Here is a 17,596-nt window from a genome sequence, read left to right as displayed (position 1 = left end):
TGAAAGCTTCACACGTGTATTCTGCTGCTGTGATTTTATTGCTGCCCCTGCAGCCATGGTCTTCTATCTCTGCTGCCAGGGCTTGCTGTGTGGTCCAGACACTCTTGAAACCTTTACATGTAGTCTCATTTCCTCCTGACAGCCACTGAATGAGATAAGGATTAATGTCCCCTCTTACAGATAAGGAAACAGGTTCTTGCAACAGGTAAAATAGCTCACCCATCCTCACACAGCATGTAAGTGACAGAACTAGGATTCTTAACCATCATTATACTACCTTCTTGATAGCTTCTGGCTTGTGTCACATCATTTTAAGTGTAGTTTTCATCATCTAGTCTTACTAGGTTACCTGTTCCTTACAGAATCAGCATTTTAAATTTTAAGCTCCCTAGCCACTCTGTTTCCCTGCTTGTGACCCTCCACTTTGGTGGGGAAGGTGGTTTGTCTCTGTGACCTCCACATTCACCCCCACTTTGGGGTCTTGGCTCACTCTGTTTGGTCCCCTGGGTTACCTTCTCTTCTGTCCTTGATTTAAGCAAATACTGCTGAGCCTCCCACAGTCCCATGACCCTTGCCCAGAACTTTTGTTCATGCTGATCCAGGGCTTCCGTCTAGTGCACGATGAGTCCCACACCACCCAGCCTTGTGTCAGGTGGGGTGATGCTGTCTCCCTGGGAATGTTCTGAGCCCCATGACAGCAGATTGTGTCTGGTGGTTCTTTTGTGTAGTGTCCGGTCCATGCTGGACACATCATGGGCATTGAATAAACACTGGACTGACTGAAAGTAGAGTTCCAGGAAATAGCTGGGACCCCACAGAGGCCCAGGGTGGGTCAGTCTGCTCTAGAAGCTGGAGAAATGCAGGGGGAGGGAGCAGATTGGAGTTAAGCATTCCTGCAACATCTGGCTTTAGGGAGGGGGGTCTCAACTCAGGAGAGCTGGATCTTATCCAGAGTGGTAATAGAAATGAATCCCCCCTCCCTTGTTCTATGTGGTCATCTGTGTATCTCAAACCAGTCCAACTGGACTTGATGGACCTGCTGTCTAAAGAGAATAGTGGTCCTCTGCATGGCCTGGTTTTCATGCAGACTCTTCTGGCCTGTACCTTGGGCTGGGCTCTTGGGTCTTGTAGATAATTAGAAACACTCTGTATTACTTGGTTAACAAAGTTAGTCTGTCTTGCTGGTCATCATGAAATAAAATTAAAACCATAATACTTTTAAAAAAATTATTTGCTTTTAATTGATTAATGATTGCTTTACAATATTTGTTTGATTTCTGTCATACATCAGCATGAATTAACCATAGATGTACATATGTCCCCTCCCTCTTGAAACTTCCTTGTGCCTATTCCCATGGGTCTAGGTTATGACAGAGCCCCAGTTTGAGTTCTCTGAGCCATACAGCAAATTTTTATTGGCTATCTATTTACATATGTTAGTGTATATGCTTTCATGCTACTTTCTCCATTTATCTCACTCTCTCCCTTGTCTCCCCAGTCCTTGTCCCTAAGTCTTTCTCTTTGTCTGGGTCTACATTGCTGCTCTGCAAACAGGTTCAACAGTACCATCCTTCTAGATTCCATATATATGCATTAGTATATGATATTGGTTTTTCTCTTTCTGACTGACTTCACTCTGTATAATAGGCTCTAATCTAGGTTCATCCACCTTGTTAGCACTGACTCAAATGTGTTCCTGTTTATGGCTGAGTAGTATTCCACGGTATATATGTACTACAGCTTCTTTATCCATTCATCTGTTGATGGATACCTAGGTTGCTTCCATGTTCTAGCTATTGTAAATAGTGATGCAATGAACATTGGGGTACATGTGTCTTTTTGAGTTTTGGTTTATTCAGGGTATATGCCTACAAGTGGTATTTCTGAGTCATATGGTATAAAACCACAAGCCTTTATGATAAAATACATCTCTAGTTTGAAGATGATCTTGAGACAGAATTCCTTCTTTGGAGCTGGTCAGTCTTTTTTATCTTAAAACCTTTGATTGATTAGATGAGGCCCACTCACATTACAGAGGATCATCTGCTTTACTCAGAGTCTACTGACTTAAATGTTGATTTCATCTAAAAATACTTTCACTGTAATATGTGATTCAGCAAGTGTCTGGGGACTGTGATTCAGCCAAATTGACATAAAATTAACCATCACACCCTCTTGAATCCCCAACTCTTACTTTGAGCTACTGGATGTGACTTTGTCCCACTAAGCCATATATTTATGGATTTCTTTCCCTCCCTGAACTCCAGACTTATATAAAGGGCAGATACAATGCCTTGTTCATCTTTGTACTTCTCATGGAGAGCAGATGCTCAGAAAATGTGCAGTTGAAGGGACCTTCCAGTTCTAACATGTCTCAGTTCAGTTCAGTTCAGTCACTCAGTCGTGTCCGACTCTTTGCAACCCCATGAATCACAGCATGCCAGGCCTCCCTGTCCATCACCAACTCCCGGAGTTCACTCAGACTCACGTCCATCGAGTCAATGATGCCATCCAGCCATCTCATCCTCTGTTGTCCCCTTCTCCTCTTGCCCCCAATCCCTCCCAGCATCAGAGTCTTTTCCAATGAGTCAACTCTTTGCATAAGGTGGCCAAAGTACTGGAGTTTCAGCTTTAGCATCGTTCCTTCCAAAGAAATCCCAGGGCTGATCTCCTTCAGAATGGAGTGTTTGGATCTTCTTGCAGTCCAAGGGACTCTCAAGAGTCTTCTCCAACACCACAGTTCAAAAGCATCAATTCTTCAGTGCTCAATCTTCTTCACAGTCCAACTCTCACATCCATACATGACCACAGGAAAAACCATAGCCTTGACTAGACAGACCTTTGTTGGCAAAGTAATGTCTCTGCTTTTGAATATGCTATCTAGGTTGGTCATAACTTTCCTTCCAAGGAGTAAGCGTCTTTTAATTTCATGGCTGCAGTCACCATCTGCAGTGATTTTGGAGCCCAGAAAAAATAAAGTCTGACACTGTTTCCACTGTTTCCCCATCTATTTCCCATGAAGTGATGGGACCAGATGCCATGATCTTCGTTTTCTGAATGTTGAGCTTTAAGCCAACTTTTTCACTCTGCACTTTCACTTTCATCAAGAGGCTTTTGAGTTCCTCTTCACTTTCTGCTATAAGGGTGGTGTGATCTGCATATCTAAGGTTATTGATATTTCTCCCAGCAATCTTGATTCCAGCTTGTGTTTCTTCCAGTCCAGCATTTCTCATGATGTACTCTGCATATAAGTTAAATAAGCAGAGTGACAATATACAGCCTTGACGTACTCCTTTTCCTATTTGGAACCAGTCTGTTGTTCCATGTCCAGTTGGTTGGGGATAGCCCCCCGTTAATGTCAGAAGAGTTGGTGAAAGTCGTGAAATAGTAAAACAGACAGATTCTGGTTTTGGGGTAGATGCTCAGGCAGATTCGGCAGGGAGGAGGGGGGGCGGCCCTTGAGCCCTGATTCGCCTTGCCCACCAGGGCTCTCCCGCATGACCTTGTCATGGGTGGGAACTCCCATGCTGGCTCCTGGCATCTCCCCCCTTTTTATTTCTTAAGACAACCAGATATAATTCAGTCGCGAGCTTCTGAGTGCTCTGTCGAAGAGTTCTGACAAAACAAGGAAGAATAATTATGAGAAGCAGAATTAGAGCAGCTACAGCAGCATAGCTAAAAATAGTAGAAAGCATGTTTTTTCCTGAAATAAAGTTAGAGAATTTATGGAAGAAGTCATTTGCTACTCCTGCGGCAGTAAAATCTAATCAGGAGTGTTCCATGGTCATTATTTGATTATGAAGTCTCCCTAAATATAAACCAATGTCAGAGCTGTTCCAGACACCTGAAATATGGTTTTTAATTTTTTCCCAGTTATAATCTGTCTCGTTTACTTTTAGGGGTGTTACATAAATCCATCGGTAGTCGGCATGACAGGACAGTGCCATTCTCACTTTTAAAGCCTGAAATTCAGTTCCAATATGCATTATTGCTTCTTCTGGGGCATCTATCCTCATCTCTAGCTTCCTGTCTATAGCTTCCTGTGTTGCCAATGTTAAAGAAAGATTTTTGGACATAGTACCAACATATTGAGCAGTATGTACTTGTTGAGTCAATGATATTGCTGCCATAGTAACAGAAGTAATTGCAGTTATTAATGCTGATATTCCCAAGATAAGTAAGCCCACAAACCACTGTGATTGCATTAAATCCTGTAGTTGTAATACAGAAAGACTATAGTTATCTCATAGGCACCATAAGATAGGGTGGGCATTGCAACACCACAAAGGAGCAAACATTATATTGAGGGTTTAAACAAGATGAAAGCATACATTGTTCACAAGTTGCTATATTTGGTCCACCTCTTTCTTACTGACTGCTTTGGCCCTGATTGCTATGTCTGCATTGCAAAATGCCTGTTGCGGGTGCACCGGGGAGCAGCTGCAGGTGTCGGCTCAGGGGAGCAGTGTCCTCAGCAGCAGGAAGCAGGATGCAAGCGGCAGGCTGTGGGCTGCAGTGCCCATGGCTGGTGGATGGGTGAGGTTCGCAGACTCAGGCTAGCTGGCGCCTGGGCTCAGGGCATTCCCCTCTTGCCGGAGGGGCCACGCTGGTCTGGATGGCACTCTTCAGGCGCATTTTCTTCTCTGGCCCTCACTTGCTGCACAAACATTTTCGGCTCTAGGTCACGGGGTGCAGCGAGGAGGGTGCAGGGTGCGGAGGTGAGAGCTGGCTGCGGGGTGGCGAGCGAGCAAGCAAGTGCGCTCGCCACAGACCTGGTCTCTTAATCTGTCCAGGATCCAAATTGGCGAATCTGCATCCTGAGGAAAAATACAAGCATACCCTTTCCCACAAGTTAGCAACACATCTGGCCGGGATATGAAATTCATACCTTAAACCAGCTGCATTTTGATGGTGAATTTTGTGAGAATTTTTGGCCTTATCAATCTTTTTATGTAAGTTTAAAGCAATTACTTTAGTCAATGCATCTGCCAAAGCATTTCCTTCATGTCAAGGGCCAAACAAGCCAGAATGGGCTCTAATATGTCCCACAAAATATTTTTTATCCCTGTGTTTAATCTCCTTTTTGTAAATCAGATAACAAGGAGAAGATAGTAGTTTTATTTTCTGGAATATTAGCAGTCTCTATATGAGGAAACAACCCTACAATATATGGGGAGTCAGTCAAAAGATTGAAGGTGTGGTCTCTTAAATGTTGAAAAGCCTAAATAACTGCTCATAACTCAGCCTTTACATTTTATTCCCTTGAATTAAAAGATCTTTTAAAGGCCTTGGAGCTGTAATTTCCTGTACCCAAAAGGCTAGATCACTAGATCCAAATGCTCTATGGCCCCTAGCTTGAGAAGTCAAGTTTTTTCCTGTCTGATAATAAGGTAAAAGCAAAAGCTGATATTAATTTGCACAGTTTTGGTAGGTGGCAAGATCAAAACTTTAATTTTCCCAACATAATCAGAATCTACTACACCAGGCACCACTGAAATTTCTTGGAAAGAAAGCGAGCTACACCCCAGCACAAATCTTACAATGCCCTCAGGTAGGGGGCCAGCCACTCCCTTTGGAATTGGAGTAACCGGCAGGTCAGGGGTTAATATTATTGCTAAATCCCCTTACCGGTTCCGCTTTTCTCCTAGCCTGGGTGAGGCGCCCCCTAAGGGGGTTTTCTCCAAGAAGCACACTCTGCATATTGTGTATGCAGTCTGTTTTAAAAGCTCCTTTGTTCAAAAAAACTTTTTATCTTCTTCAGGCTTAGGCAACGCTTTGGGAGGATTTGGGGGCAAAGTGGGGAACTCCTGGGCCCTGGGAGGTGCAAACGGAGGCGGCGGTGATTGCCTTAAATCAGAAAGTGGTGGGTAAGTTTTTAAAGGTTTGCGCACAGGGGGAGGGAGCTCGTCAGGACACCCGGCCGCAGCGTCCTGTAAGTCCTCTCCTCTGTCCTCTGCTGATTCTTTCTTCCTTCCTGTCTTTCAATCTTTCTCAAGTTTTTTTTTTTTTTCTTCACTCTATCTTCTTTCCTTCCTCTTCTCTTCTCTGTCACTTTCAATCATTTCCTTCCTGTTTCCCTCTTTCATTCTCCCTTCTTCCTTTTTACTGTCTCTCTCTCTATCTCTCCCTGTCTCCCTGCATTTCTCACTTTTCTCTCCCCCTTCCTTTCTCGGTACCCTTCTCTTTCTTTTGTTTCTTTCCCTTTACCCTCTTTCTCTCTAATTTTTTCTTCCCTCCTCCCTCTCTTCTTTTTCACTCTTTAGATCTTTCTCTATCTTTAGCTCTTTCTCTATCTTTAGATCTTTCTCTATCCTCGAGAGGTAGAGCACAGTCTCCCTCCTTTTTTTTTTTTTTTTCTGAGAATATTTTTAACAGTTTCAAGAGTACTGGTATAAAGAGTTGCCATTCTTTAGTTTTAGTGTTACCCGTGTCAGAAAATCTACTATCTTTTCTACTTTTCTCTTAGAAAAGATTTCACTACTTCCCACTCCTCTTTACCCTACCTATTTTCTGAAGGGGGCGGGGGGGGGGGGTCTGCGGCACCCTGAGTGGGGTCTTAGCTATCCGAAAACTGCAGAATTGGGGGCTTACCTTACTGGGAGCCTGGTTCGGGTGCCACTTACCAGGGACCAGCCCTGGTTGGACCAGGGATTCCCTTGGGAGTACGGCATTGGCGAAAAGGATAGAAATAAAGAAAGAGATAAGGAAAGAATTTTGCAGTTAAGAAAATAGAGGAGAGAAAAGAGGCTGATATTCCTTGGTTTATGCAGAAAGCCAATAAAGCCCCAGCACAGGACTTGCTCTGTTCACGTAGGCTGCAGGCACCCTCTCAAATCGCTGAAGGTGCCCCACCTTAGGTACCTTCTCGAGTGGGTCTTAGAAGCCCAGGTAGGAAAGTGAATGCAGAGGGCCCCTGTGCCCCAGGGAATCAGCCTTAAAAGGAAAAGGAAAGAGAAAGAACGACATGGGGAGACCAAGCTTTGGTGAGCAAGACCCGCAACTTCATTTTCCAAAATAGTTTTTATACCTTAAGCTGTGCATAGAGGATAATGGAGGGGGGTAGAGCCATGCAAGGTCAGCAGTCCTTGATCCTTATCGAAGCCAGGCTTTCTTTCTGCAAACTTATCATATGCAAAAGCTTTAGGTGATTTACATCATCTTCTGGCCAGGAGGCCTGGTAACATTTTATGACCCTTTCTTCAGAAAACTTATTTTTCTCTAAAGGTGATTATTCTAAAGTCAGGTGCCACCCTCTGAAAGCATTAGATAAAGTTGCATTCCTATAGGGCAGAAGTGTGGTGGGCTATAACAAGAAAAGAATTAACTCAAGGGTCCAAGGTTACAAACATTAAAACTACTACATACATTTCTATATACCAACTATATTAATCAAAACACTCCCAGGGACACAGTAGGTAAGGGATATGGAAACTTGGCAGCAAGCATTAGCTCAACAAAGAAATCCTCTACTAGTTCTATTCTAACAATTTTAACTCTCTGAGAAGCTCTGCATTGTTAGAATATCTTAAGCTTCCCGTGCCTCTCGTGGTTGGGAGGCTGTGAATCTGAACAAACCTGTCAGGCAAGCTAGAAAGTCATCAGAGGGGTTTGAATTGGAACACTCCTATTATGCCCAGGAGACTTATTAACTAGAGTTTTAAGTTGATTTTCTTACAGAGAAAGGTGGTCAGGGATAGCCCCCCGTTAATGTCAGAAGAGTTGGTGAAAGTCGTGAAATAGTAAAACAGACAGATTCTGGTTTGAGGGTAGATGCTCAGGCAGATTCAGGGGTGGGGGTGGGGGGAGCGGCCCTTGAGCCCTGACTCGCTTGCCCATCAGGGCTCTCCCACATGACCTTGTCATGGGTGGGAACTCCCATGCTGGCTCCTGGCACTCAGTCCTGTGTTTTTAAAAGTAAGCACTTACATTTTGTTATCTACTGTATATTTGTCTTCGTTATTCTGCTGTGCCATGACTTATTTCCAAAATTTCCTAGGATCTGTTTAATGATGTTAAAAGAATTATGATTCAGGGGCTTCCCTAATGGCTCAGTGGTAAAAAGAAATCTGCCTGCCAGTGCAGGAGACACAGGTTCGATCCCTGGGTCAGGAAGATTCCATGTCCTGAGTTGCAACTAAGCCCATGCCCCACAGCTATTGTGTTGTGCTCTAGAGTGTGGGAACCATGACTACTCACCCCCACACCCTAGATCCCGTGCTTCTCAACAAGAGAAGCCACCACAGTAGGAAATTGGCACACAGCAACTAGAGAGTAGCCCCTGTTCACAACTAGAGAAAATCCCGCACAGCAACAAAGACACAGCACAGTCAAAAATAAATAAATAAATAAATAAAATTATTTTTTTAAAAAGTATGATACAGAGGTGAAGCTAACAACAATCTATTATTTGGTGACTGTGGTGGTGGTGGTGGTTTAGTCACAAAGTCATGTCCAACTCTTGCGATCCCATGGACTGTAGCCCACCAGGCTCCTCTGTCCATGGGCTGCTCCAGGCGAGGGTACGGAAGGGGGTTGCCATTTCCTTCTCTATTTGGTGACTGTAGTAAGCACTATTTCAAAATCTCTTCTAAGTGTGAATATCCTTTCCTTTAAATCTCTAAAACTGGAGAGAAGTGTCAACAGACATACAAATAAGAAATAAAAATAGAATAGATAAGGAGCATTGTATATAGCAATAAAAAGCATAATATGTAGTTCTTATCTGTTATGTGTGTTGTACATGTGTGCTAAGTTGTTTCAGTCATGTCTGACTTTTTGTGACCCAATGTGGACTGTAGCTTGCAAGGCTCCTCTGCCCATAGAATTTTCCATGCAAGAGTACTGGAGTGAGTTGCCATTCCCTTTTCTAGGGTATCTTCCTGACCCAGAGATTGAACCCATGTCTCTTATGTCTCCATTGGAATGAAATGGCAACCCACTCCAGTGTTCTTGCCTAGAGAATTCCATGGATGGAGGAGTTTGGTGGGATATAGTCCATGGGATCACAAAGAGTTGGACACGACTGAGTGACTAACACTTTCTTTACCACTAGCACCACCTGGTGAGAGGGTAACAGGCAGGAAGGCCAGGGGTCTCCAAATGGAGGAAATAGCCTGCAAGTGTCAGACATTTTTATCTCTCTTAAGCGGCAGGAGGAAACAAACTAGCGATATTTTTTCCTTCTCTATACAAATTTAAAGGGAGGTTTCTCTTAAAATACTGTGTTGCCATAATGACACCTGGTTTCGCCTGAAGTTAGCTATTCTTGAGCCTAGAGATAACCAATGCCTTTTTCTTATGGAAATGTTCGTCTTAAGCTATGCTAATGTACTATGCCTTTACCCCAAACTCTGTCTCCGAGTCGGTTCCACCTCTTGGCCCAGAACCTACTTGACAAACCAGTATGGATATTGTTCCCCTAATCTATGTAAATGAAACTATTTGTATGGTGGTCTGCCCTTCTTCAAGATTCAAGTTAATCATTTTATGGCCCAGGATAAACCATTTGGTGCCAAGATTATCCCAAAATGCATCTTATGGGTGAGGGGCCTGGTGCCCTTCTGAATTTTAAGACATTCCTTTCTTTCATTAACAGACTGCTAGTGACTATATAACATCCAGCTGAAGACTAACAGGGGGGTACTCTTTCTGCCCCCTTCTGATACCTATGTCAGAAGCTTTCTCTATCTCCTTTATACTTTAATAAAACTTTATTACACAAAAGCTCTGAGCGATCAAGCCTCGTCTCTGGCCCCGGATTGAATTCTTCTCCTCCGGGGGCCAAGAATCCTGGTGTATTCACGTGATTCAACAACAACCTTTCACTGGGAAGCCCATAAAAATATGATACCACATGCTTACATTGACTTTTAACTAAAGAATCCTACCAATATCAATGTATATTTTAAGATTTTAATTTTTAATTTTTATTATAATATTTCCAACCTAAATAAGACTTCTATGAAACTTGCAAAAGTGCTTTCTTATGGAAAGAAAATTTGTCATAAATTGAAAACAGATATACTACAGGTGAAAGCAATCCCATTTTCCTTCTAAAATATAAGATTCGAAGTTTTTACAAACAATAAAGATATAAATGTAATCATATCAGATAACAAAATATAAATAACACTATAACCTATATGATTTTGGAATAACCAGAAAAGACTAAGCTTTATTATATTTGAGAATACTTTTAATATCCAAGTTATTTATAAGAAATTAATTTTTTGTTGATAATTGCTAATTCTCTAACAGCTCAGTTGGTAAAGAATCCACCTGCAATTAAGGAGACCCTGGCTTGATTTTTGGGTTGGGAGGATCCCCTGGAGAAGGGAAAGGCTACCTACTCCACTATTCTGGCCTGGATAATTCCATGGACTGTACAGTCCTTGGGGTCACAAAGCATCAGACATGACTGAGCAACTTTCATTCATGCAATTCTCTTTGGAAAATCTACAGTGAAGACACATTTGGGGTGGATTTTAATAATCATAAATATGAGTCTTAGTGCTGTGGTATTCAATATAACTAAGAAAATAAAAGGTATATTCCACAACCTTTATCTTCTAGTGTTCAACATAGATGGATAAGTAAGCTAGGTTGAATTCTACTTCAGCAGTGAAGAAGGAATTGTAGTAAAAATGTGCTAATAGAGCTTAGGGTCAGATCTTAAGGGGCATGTTTGTTCTAGTTTAACTGTATAAAAAGTGTGATATATAAATCAGTTTATATGGGTTTTGGTTGAAAAAGATACTTTTTATACTTGAGATGTTGAAACTTTATAGAATTTCTCTTTCCACTTAAAAACACTAAACATTTTCATTATTTTTACCCCTATTAATTGACCATTGTAATAGTATAAGTGAAATTTACTAAAATGAAAATGATTTAGGACTTCCTTGGTGGCACAACAGTAAAGAACCCTTCTGCCAATGCAGAAGATGCAGTTTCTATCCCTGGGTCTGGAAGATCCCCTGGAGAAGGAAATGGAAGCCCACTGTAGTGTTCTTGCCTGGGAAATCCCATGGACAGGAGTCTGGTGGGCTATAATCCATGGCTTCTCAAAAAGAGTCAGATATAACTTAGCAACTAAACAACAACAAAAGTCAAAAAAATGTTTTCCTCTAGTTTTATAGTACCCAGTCTTACACTTAGGCTTTTCATCCAGTTTGAATTTATTTCATTAGAAAAAGAACGAAATTTTGCTATTTGCAGCAACACGGAGGAGGGTATTATGGTAAGTAAAATACATCAGACAAAGACAAATACTATGCAGTATCACTTATATGTGGAATCTAAAAATTACAGAAAACTAGGAAATGAAACAAAAAATAAGCAGACTCACAGATATAGACAACACAGTTGTGGTAATCAGTGGGGGGAGGGGAGTAGCAGTATAGTAGTTGGGAGGTGAGAGGTGCCACTATTGCACATACAATAGGCTTAAGGATGCCCTGTACAACACAGGGAATATAGCCAATATTTTGTAATAACTGAAAATGGAAAATTACCTTTAGAATTATATAAAAATAAAATTTTAAATATAAACAGCGGAAAAATAAAATGAAAAGTGAACAAAAAAATAACCATTTAATAAATAGGTACTGACTGTTTGCTTGATCTCTTTACTTCAGAGAAGTGTGACTTATATTCTTTAAAAAAAAAAAAAATCACACAAATCCCAGTGGCTGATTGCTCACACTGCTATTCTGAATTAGTGTGCTTTGTCGTTTAGTATCAGTCTTCCAGAGATGGCTCTGGAATCTCTAATTTATAGACGAGCTTTGACTGTGAGCAAGCAGATCTGGAGACTGGACAGTTTTCTGCCTGTCATTCTGGTTTCTGAAGACATGTGGGCACTGTCTTTACAACCCCACCCTGCTACCAGCAACTGTGGGGATTTTATTTTCCTAAATCAGATCAATTGCTTTACCTTCTCCTACCTGAAAATAAGTGGATCTCTGATTTCATTTAAGCATGTGAGTCTTTCTACAGTGAAATTCTAGAAGAGAAGAGGTGAGGAGAGCAGTGAACTATCAAACGTAAGTAAAGATAGGACGATCCACTGCTGTCGAACTCACAGGAAGGAGTGAATGGTGAAATTATTAGACACCTGAAAAAAAAAAAAAAAAACCTGGAAGTACTAGTAACTTATTTTCCTATTTGTTTCCAAGCTTGAGATATCTCTTCACAGATTCTCAGGTGGAAAAATTACTCTGGAATTTTGCAGAGGGGAATGTTAATTGGAAGACAAATTTGGCTAAAACCTGACTTAGAACTTGACCACAATTTATATTCATCTGTAGGAGTCAAAATGAAAATGAAATTTAGTAGCCTCCCAGTTCTGAAAATGATAAAATGGTGGATTTGATGTATGATACTAAGATCTACCTTTATTTAAACTATATTTGGAAGTTTCTGTAAATGGAAATAAACATGAGTTTATTTCACAAGTGAAGTGTGTGGTTTCCATGTGTCATTCCTGGAATTGACAGTTACTTTAGGGATATCATTTAGAGTGAGACATCGTTCCATCATTGTGTTTCTCTGGGAAATGTTTAAGACTTTTGTGCGTGTTTTTAATCAAGGATTTGGTATCTTAATTTTTAGAAAATCTGCCAAATCTTTCACTGAAAAACATATGAATGTCATAAAGAAATAATTCTTAGAAAAACAGAATGGTGGGATGATTTCTCAATCTAAAGAGTATCACTACAGCAAAGAGGTCAATTTTTAAGAGAACTAAAACCCCCAGTCATTGGTTTCTAAATGATGCCAACCTGGAAATGTGAACCCAGACTCATAGACTTGGCTGACAGTAAGAGTTCACTGCTATGTTTTCTTCATTTAAAAGTTCAATTAAAAGGAAAGAATGCTTTTAAATAAAAGTCCTCTCAGTTCTGGCTCCTGCTTCTCCCTTGGAGGTAGTGGATATTCAGAAGAGAGACAGTACTATGAAAGTTGCTGAAAACAAACCTGAGAAAACAATCTCATCTTGTTTTTTTAAAGTAGGCTGAACATTTTTTTTTTTTTTCCATATACTGAAGAATAGCTAGCTGACAGTTCATCAGAAGTTAGTGCCAATTGGGGCACCTTAAAAGAAAGGGCAGCTCTACAAATATAACATGAGCAGTGACTGAAGATAGAGCACTTTATCCCTCAAAGGTTAAAGGATAAAACTATGAGTCATAGATGTGCTTCTTCTGTTAAAAACAAAAACAAAACAGCTTAGATACTGGGATATGGAATTAAGAGTATGGTCTGTCATGTAAAAACTGGGAAGAAATCATGCAGTTAAATATTCGACACTGATAGTATCACCGTTAGGACATAAGTAGGTCTCATCACACAGAAAATCAAGATACAGAAATCTGGATTTCAGCAGCCTTGCATCAGGAACACATGGTTCACTCCTTGCTGTGGCGACAGGTCACATGTTCACTTCCTGAGCCTTGTATTAGGTGAATGGACTCTCCCTTTACTTACTTTACTGTTGGTTCTGCTCTATTAAAAACTCTTCCCCATCTGTTGATTGCATTTCAGCATCTCCTTCCAGCCCATACCAGCCTTTCTTTTTGATAAGTAAGAAGGTTCCACAAAACATGGAAACCATCTGACATCTACGTTGACCTTCTGTGAAGGGTGCTGACACCTGCTAGATACAGTACATGTAGCAGGATACTTTGAAAATGTTTATAGTGATATAAACAGGGCATCTTATAAGTTGTCTACTATTTTGGTTCTGTCATAGCTTATTATTTTGCCCAAGCTCAAAAACAATCTGAAGTCTATACTAAGATGTATAGTTTTGAATAGTATTATTTGTTCTACCTTGAATAATAACTTTAAAAAATGGTTTCCACAGTTTAAAGTATGATGAGATGATATCTTGGAGCCAGTTAATTTTTCTAAGACAATATTCCTTTTACATTGACATTTAATAATAAAACAATGTTACATATAAATTATCTATCTGTACAAATTTCTTTTCTAATTTACAGGAACAGATATGTCACAAAATGAGATGATCTTTTAGCTTCGTTCACACCAGCCAGCAAATATTGCTAAGAAATTCTTAGATGGGCATGGTTGCAGAGTCTGGGGCTGTCACAGTCATTAAGAGGCAAAATCTCTACCCTTTTGGAGCTTAAATTCTTGTGGAGAAGATGGAGAACATCCAGTGCATATGTAATAGTCTCAGTGCTGATACATGCAAAGGAGAAAAATAAATCACAACATGAAGAGAGGCTAGCTGACAGCATTATTAACTATGGGCAACTGATCTACTGATCTGGGATTCCTTGGTGGCTCAGATGGTAAAGAGTTTGTCTGTAATCTGGGAGACCCGGGTTCAATCCCTGGGTCAGAAGATCCCCTGGAGAAGGAAATGGCAATCCACTCCAGTATTTTTGCCTGCAGAATCCCATGGAGGGAGGAGCCTGGCCGGCTACAGTCCATGGGTTCACAAAGAATTGGACACAAAGATTACTGAGTGACTTCACTTACACTTTTCTATTGATCACCTTGTATCAAGAAGTTTTGTAAGTTCTCCACATTCTAACAATGTTAGTAGCTACACACCTTTATTATTACAGCATTAATGGCTTATTTACATTTTATAAATCCAAAATAAATGAAGTTCAGGAATTTATCCAATTGGCAGAACCAGGCAGGACTTATGCATCAGCTGCCTAGCTTCAAGGCCCTAATTTCTCATTTTAAAATTTTCAGATCACAAGAACACAAAAGGAGTAGTGTGATGAACACATATACACACGTTCACCTAGATTTACCAGATGTTAATATTTTTCCATATTTGCTTCTTTGCTTCTACAATCTACATTTTGCTAAACTGTTTGAAAGTAAGTCACTGACACTTTCATTAAAAGTTGCAATTCACCTTTAAATACATTAATATATACCTTATAAGAGCAAGGACATTCATTTACATAGTACAGTTATCTCATTCAATAAGTAGAATAATAGTATTACAATATTATCAAATATGTTTTAAGATTCTCTGGTTGAAACTCCTACTGACTCTGTTGCCTTTTTTCCATTCTAATACTTAGTTATAACTTGATTATATGATTACACTACAGAGGGTCTTCATATTTGTATCATTCTCATAACAATCCTGATTCATAAATGAAGACAGAGTCTCAGAAAACAGTATTTTCTGAAAAACATTTTCACCTTACAACTATTACTCATTATCAGGCCAATATGGATAACTTGAAGGAAAATAAATTAGATTAGTGATAAAATGGCGTGAGTCAGGCACAAGTGTGAGCTTATTTCTTCAAAGTCAGGATGTCAGTCTTAACAAAGACCAGTTTAACCCACTCCAGTATTCTTGCCTGGAGAATCACATGGACAGAGGAGCCTAGTGTGGGCTACATGTAGTCCATGGGGTCACAAAGAGTCACACATGACTTAGTGTGTGACAACACACTAAGGTTGTTGATCAAACAACAACCTATTTGAACTAAGCATTGAGAACCTTTCAGTGCAACTTCAGACTTAAAAGCAACCTTAAAATAAAAGTAATACATTTTTTCCCTTTCTCATTCTCATTGCTTCTGCTTTTTAAAGTACTGTCTACTGTAGGCTCAAAGCAGAAATTTGGTCAGGGCTTGGACAGGGAAGTAAATTTAGTAAACTGAATTGGTTTTTTGGACTTTTATTACCAGAGCCTGGTAAGCTGACTTCTGTTTAATATTTAAGGTTTTATCTAAATCAGTGATATAGTATCCGAGTTTTGTTACTTGGTATGAATTACTGTTCAAGAATTCTGAATTTTTTATTAAAATAAATAAAATAAAATAACTGCACTTGCTGAACATCATAGTCAAGCAAGAACTACCAATTTTAATGAAGTTTGCTTTGGGAATTGAAATGTAAAAACCAAAATATATGAACATGGTAATTATAATTTTACTATTGTGTAAATCAATATTTTTACATATTATGTATATTCCAATAGAGGATTATGAAATTCCCAAATAAATTCATAATTACTGCCCAAGGTCAAAAAAAAAAATAAATAAAAGACCTGTTTACATATACAAGGATTGCCAAATTCAACTCAGAAGGAAAATAGATTAAAAGCTTTGCCACAGTCATGCTTTTTTATCAGTCCCATCACCTGGTGTAGACCTATGAATATGCTTCATAGAGTACTCAGTAAGTTGTCTTCCCTGTAATGGAGGTGGGGCAGGGGGTAACCAAGCTGACATCTTCCATTTTGTAATTTTAAGTATAACCACTTGCACCACAATCCAAATCTTGCCCTTTAGATTTTGAATACCTTTCATGCTATCACTGAATGATAATACCATGTTTAACCCTAACTGAGAATTGCCTTTTCCCAGGATTGAACTCCATCAAGAGCACAGTTCAGGATCCCATTCAAAGAAGTGTTCGAGCATTTAGGATACCACAAAAACATTGCCCACTCACCCTTGGCATTTTCTTATTTGATTTTGTTTTTCTGTGACCATGGTTATTGGCCAATATTCATCAATATAATCTATTGGTCTCTTAATACAAAGTATAGTTACTCTTTGTTCTTTAACTGCAAGTATAGCTTGAGATTGGTTTTTATTCTATATTTCCCCAAAACAAATATTCACTGGTTCCTGCCACCCAATGTAGTTTCAGATTAAAATTGATGGTTAAAATTTTGTTTTTTTAAGATTTTGTGTTTATGATTTTATGAGATAGATTAATCCAAACATCACCTATTTCCATGGTATGTGGGAAATAAGATGTTATATCATGTACTGTTTTTCCTCAGTTTTCATTCACCAGAAAAAACATTTATAACATTGAAGAAAATGCACTTGACTGGGCCAGTACTTAAGGGATTAAAATTGGGAAAGAACCAAAGCCAAAATACACTGTAGGTTTACTAATGTATGAAGTACAGTTTGTCACTGTTTGAATTTGTATTTTTTTTTTAAACCTTTGAAAATGAAGTAAAAGTATTAGTTGCTCAGTTGTGTCTGACTTTTTGTGACCCCATGGACTATAGACTGCCAGACTCCTCTGTCCATGGGATTATCCAGGCAAGAATACTGGCATGGATTGCCCTTCCCTCCTCCAGGGGATCTTCCTGACCCAGGAATCAAACCCAGATCTTCTGCATTGTAGGCAGATTAAAACTTTACACCTTCCAAAATCATAAAGTAGTGATAAGTTTATATCTTCAGAGAACCATACCTTCTGCAGTAACTAAAAATATTTTTTTTCTCTTTATTGTACCAACTCCTATACAGAATGTACTATGGGAAACAACTGAACCATGAGGATCCTTTAACTTTTCTGTTTAAACCACATTGAGAGAAATAGCTTCATCTGTGAGAAATTTCTTTAATCCCTTGGTGTGTTTCTGGTGAATGTCCTGTGGCAGGGATGGGGGACACTGAGATCTTTCTGTCCTGACTGACTCCACCAACTTTCTCAGGGAATGGTCATTGGAAAGAGACCTCCCCATCATGTGCCTGTACATGTAAGATACATAAGAAGTCCTGAGGACATCAAAGCTCTAATGTCCAAAAGTCATCTATTTCAGTAGTAATTCTTTTATAAA

Source organism: Bos javanicus, chromosome 12 (assembly GCF_032452875.1).
Source record: "Bos javanicus breed banteng chromosome 12, ARS-OSU_banteng_1.0, whole genome shotgun sequence".
In the NCBI taxonomy this organism is placed as follows: domain Eukaryota; kingdom Metazoa; phylum Chordata; class Mammalia; order Artiodactyla; family Bovidae; genus Bos; species Bos javanicus.
Note: the sequence above shows the minus strand (reverse complement) of the source record.